Here is a 5,225-nt window from a genome sequence, read left to right as displayed (position 1 = left end):
GAAATTGCTCACAGTGTTTTTTTTTTATTTTGTTTTTTATTTAGTTAGTTTAAAAGGGGGGGGGGGGGAGACAGTAAATTAATCAACATTCATAAATATAAATGTACCCAAATTAGCTCAACGGCTAGTTTTCATTGGTAGTCCCTTTTCCAGATGTTATTTAGGCCAAAAACATTGGTCCCAATTTATATTACGTGTCCCTAATACCTGTGTACTTAAATAGTAACTAGATGTGTACATAGTATGTAACAACAGTGTAAGTACACATTGGTACATAGTATCGACAGCTCTAATGTTTGTGTAGCTACACATATGTAACAACCCACTGGATGGTAATCCAGTAATTTTGGTAATGAAATTACAAATGTGTAGCCGGACTAACAACACTTTTTGGTAATGAAAGTACAAATGTGTAACCGAACTAACAGCACTTTTTGGTAAAGAAAGTGTTACACTTTATATTAGATTTACCTTGTAATTACTCTGATGTTACACAGCAGCAGCCAGTAAGTTAGGCTTTACATATAAATTGTGGTTGGTGTCCAGAATGTTACACTTTATTTTAAGTGGACAGTTCCTGAGGAGTTACTATGTAAGTACTCTGGTATAGCTTGAGATCCAACTCCTCCCACTTTACATATCCCTAAACCTACCCATCTCCACCCCCTGGATCAAATTGTTCCAATTACTCTTATACATATTGTTGTTACAAAATGTAGTTATATAACTCCTGTTACATGAGTACTTAGTGAAGTGAAAAAGTGTTGTTACCAATGTCCTGTTACACATTTGTACTTACACAAACCATTCTGAGGATTGTTACATGTGTGTAGTTACAGAAATATTACCGCTGTAGATACTATGTACCAATGTGTACTTATACTGTGGTTACATACTACGTTCACAACTAGTTACTATGTAAGTACACAGGTATTAGGGCCACTTAATATAAAGTGGGACCAAAAATTTTGATAATTTTCAAGTCAGCTGATTTGTCTGGAGAGGGCAAATGCTGAAGTTCATCTTGGTGCTGCAGTTGTCCAAGTTTTATGATCACGACACCATCTTTTTAGCAGTTTAGCAATGGGATCTGTTATTAAAGTTTTATCAGTTACAGCTCTTTCATCGATGTTGGTTTTGTCTCTGTGGTCAGTTTTTGTGGAAACGGTCTTCAATGTGAACACTGAAGTTTGATGCAGTAGCTATGTGTTATTTGGACACAATCCTTCTTATTGGTTGATGATCCCAATCATTCGCTTTCAGTTTTCGCCTACTATTCTTCTTCGCTGATGAAGTTTTGCCAATTTTTGTGAACGCAGTCATAATCATAAAGGCTGTTGTTCTTAAAACACTAAACAATTGGGCTGTTAAGGTTACAGACACACCTGCTAAACAGGTTCCCTTGATTTGCCCTTAACACTACTACACAATTTATACTACACTGATATACAACCTAGAGAATATAAAGAACAAAAGGATAATTGCAACTTTTGTTTTTTCATTGTAGCCTATATAAATGTTATTAACCCTTATAATGAAGGATGTTCGCATTATTTTGTCCAACCCCAGTATATATATATGGCCTAATGGTTAGAGAATCGGACTCGTAACCCAAAGGTTGCGGGTTCGAGTCTCGTACCGGCAGGGATTGTAGGTGGGGGGAGTGAATGTACAGCGCTCTCTTCCACCTTCAATACCACGACTGAGGTGCCCTTGAGCAAGGCACCGAACCCCCAACTGCTCCCCGGGCGCCGCAGCAAAAATGGCTGCCCACTGCTCCGGGTGTGTGTTCACGGTGTGTGTGTTCACTGCTGTGTGTGTGCACTTTGGATGGATAAATGCAGAGCACTAATTCCGAGTATGGGTCACCATACTTGGCCACATGTCACTTCACTAAAAAAATATACCATGGCATGCTGTGAATTAAACAGGCCAAAAATACAATCAAGCGTCACTTTCTAATGCAAACAGAATTACTAGCATTGCTCACATTAAGCGTTTTTGAGCATTTTTGGTTATCATGTCTTCATTTAGGAATACTCCAAGTCGTTCACACTCCAAGGAAAAACGTGTGGATAAAGGAAATATAAGAGAACTAGATTGGATAATGACTGGGCAGAGTTTAATTAATGTAAGCACAAACATACATGATGCACTGACAGAAAGAGGAAGAGAAAGAGAGAGAAACACTTCCAAGATCTCCTGCCTTTTACTGAAAGGCTTGTACAGCATTTGAGTCTGCATATGTGAGTTCATGGGTGTATCTTAGCATGCAAGCAAGTGAATGTGGGTGTTTAAGTGTGAAAATGTGTTTATCGGTGTGAATACATGTGTAGACGTGTTCTTTCATGCTTCTGAGAGCTGTGACTTTTCTTTTCTGTTATATGGTGGTATTCATGCTGTAAAGGTGAATACTGTCATTAAAATGTATTGATTAAGACTTCATTAGTCAGTTTCTGGTTCATATTCAGCAGCATGTTAACTCTGTTCCTGTGGAAAGACTATTTCTGATGATCAAGCAACTCATGTTTTTACCCAACCAAGAAAAAAAAGGAACTTTGGCTTTGGGGTATTTCAAGTAAATGATCTCATGTGTGCATATGCACTTCAGTAATGAGAACACAGCCTCAAACACACACACTAGGAAAACATACTGATTTGAAGTTGAAGGCAACAGACCAGGTTAAACTCACTTTAACCAAGCACTGATGAATGGAATGTTTACAAGCCTTTCTTGATGACAGAAATACAGGTAAGAACTTTTTTAAACACATATATGTTTAGAGTATGAAACTCAATAACACAATGATTTTTCAATGTGTTTTTTTTCAGTGTAGGTTTTGAGTTATTGAAATTATAAATAGTCACTGACTGAAATCAAAAATATATATGGTATGACATGAGTAAGAGTATGAAATACTATAGTCGGTTTTGAGCTGCTGATATCAACAAAATTATTAGGAAGTATATAATATAACACACTAATATATATTATAATTTAAGTGAGTTGATGAAATGTGAAAAATATCAAACAATTCAAAGAGAAAAAAAGGACCTCAGCCTATTAATAGACAAAACTTTTTGGGATTATATACATACATACATACACACACACACACATATTAATTCATTTAAAAGATAATTTTGATGAAGTGGTCATGAAGTGGTAATCTCACAATTTCCCCCAAAAATAAATACATTTAAATATAGTTGTTGTATAAGTGCATCTGTAGACCTCCAACCCTTTATCCTGATTCTTATATGGATCAAAGATCATCTCAATAATCTATGTTGAAAGCAGAAAATTGGGTTTGAAAACTGGAAAATGGAACCAATCATAGCTAAATTTATACTAGGAAACGTCTGGTTTGGGATCTCGAAATCCAAGAAAATAAAAACCCTGCTATGCTATGTTGATCAATACTCAGATTATTAACCATTAAAAAGAAACCAAAAAGGATAAAAACTGTTATAATCTTAATGTAAACATTTTTGCCTAAAATGATAAAACACTTAAAAAAACGTAAAAAATGTTGCTTTTAAGCATAAATATAGCTATATTTAGTGTATTGTGCTTAAAACAAGAATAAAGACAAAATAAACAAAGATACATTTCCCAAAAACAAGTTGCATTCAAGTAAATTGATCTTGTCGCAATGTTTCACACTTTTTTTTGTAGTGCAGTGCAGTGCAGTGCATGCACAAGTCAAGACCACCAAGATTCATCACAGAGAAAATGTGTAAATTGTTTTTGTTTTTCTGCCCTTTCAGTGAGTTCACTCACCTACGTTCACGCGTGTACTTCACCACAGCTAAACATAGCACACCTACCATACACCGTGCAACCTCTAAATGAAAGCGTAAAAAACAACATAAAAACATAAGAAACTGAACTAACTTTTACAAACTAAACACATTTTAAAGTCAATTTCCAACAGGACGTGTTGTGTGTGACCACATCTCTTTCCCCCAATGCCCCTCACCGTCTTTTAAGCTTAGGGAAATCCCTTTCTTTACAGTTTCCTGGCAGTTGCGAAAAATGTAGTGCGACATACAGTACTACGTCTGTTTTTACGCTGCATAGCTCCATTAGTGGGTTACGGGTAGATGGTCAGGTTCACCCCAGAGGAGTGGTTTTATATAGCTACCGCTACTGTACGAAACCTGCTACATGGAGATCTACGGTATTTTTTAAGATGTGCACCTGTTCCTTGAAGTGCTCCATTCATTAAAGGTGGATTTTGAATTCTTCATTGAAAGATGGATCTGGAGGTCACTATGCTTTTGTCACAAAGAGTAAGCAATATAATATATGCAGCTTTGTGCGATGTCTCTTTCATTTTTAGATGCTTTGTGACACTTTCAAAATAACTACTTTTAAAGTGAAGTGTGTAATTTTCTGTGTTAAAACACTTCTAACTCTAGACACAACAAATGATAAGTGTTTGATGCGAAACAATGTGTTTGTCGGACCAATGGCAGATGGGAGGAGCGTTCAAGAAACATGCTAGAAAACATACTTTTTACAGTTTTGTTTGGTGGCACATAAATTACATGAGACACACTTCACCTTTAAAGGTTGCTAAGTTTGCATCATGCAAAGGCTTTCAGTTACAAATGTTTTTTTCATGAGGGGAAAAAAAGTGTATGTGTGTTGTTTTTGTTAGCGCACACACGTGAGAGGGAAAAAAGGACGTTTTGTGCTTAAAACCAGTGAGAATTCTCAGGAACATGTCTGTGGTGTGTTTTTTAGACCTATATATGTTTGCGTTTGCTTTTATAACAGCATGATGTCTGTTGTCACATTTGTTCTTAAAGGGGTCATATGATGCGATTTCATTTTTTCCTTTCTCTTTGGAGTGTTACAAGCTCTTGGTGCATAAAGAAGATCTGTAAATTTGCAAAGACTAAAGTTTCAAATCCAAAGAGATATTCTTTATAAAAGTTAAGAGTCAGCCACACCTACCTAAAATGGCTCGTTCGAACACGCCCCCACATATCTACCTCACTATGTGGGAAGATTTGCATAACGCCGCCCAAATGTTCACGCAAAGAAAGAAGGCGTAACTTTTATTCTCGTTGTAGTATTGTTGCCGCTGCAGCCATGTCCTGAAGGCGCTGTGTTTCGTTGTGAAAGCGAAACTACTTTGTTTGGTCTTCCAAAAGAGGACGATATCCGCTTCGTCATGCCTGGAGCTGATCCGTGCTGGTCGCTGAGGGAATAC

General features: G+C 36.7%; 1 protein-coding gene across 1 annotated transcript in view; it reads left to right on the top strand.

Annotated features, from left to right (window-relative positions):
• Positions 1-2,672: 2,672 nt before the first annotated feature.
• The window catches only part of LOC107582961 (interleukin-3 receptor class 2 subunit beta-like), a 16,824-nt gene continuing 14,271 nt past the window's right edge, over positions 2,673-5,225 (top strand). The window contains exon 1 of the mRNA XM_016268984.1: positions 2,673-2,752. The gene's annotated coding sequence lies outside the window, so the exon portion shown is untranslated. The remainder of the gene's footprint in view (positions 2,753-5,225) is intronic.

Source organism: Sinocyclocheilus grahami, unplaced genomic scaffold, assembly GCF_001515645.1.
Source record: "Sinocyclocheilus grahami isolate Dianchi unplaced genomic scaffold, SAMN03320097.WGS_v1.1 scaffold48.1, whole genome shotgun sequence".
Lineage (NCBI taxonomy): Eukaryota > Metazoa > Chordata > Actinopteri > Cypriniformes > Cyprinidae > Sinocyclocheilus > Sinocyclocheilus grahami.
This window is presented reverse-complemented; position numbering and strand designations above follow the sequence as displayed.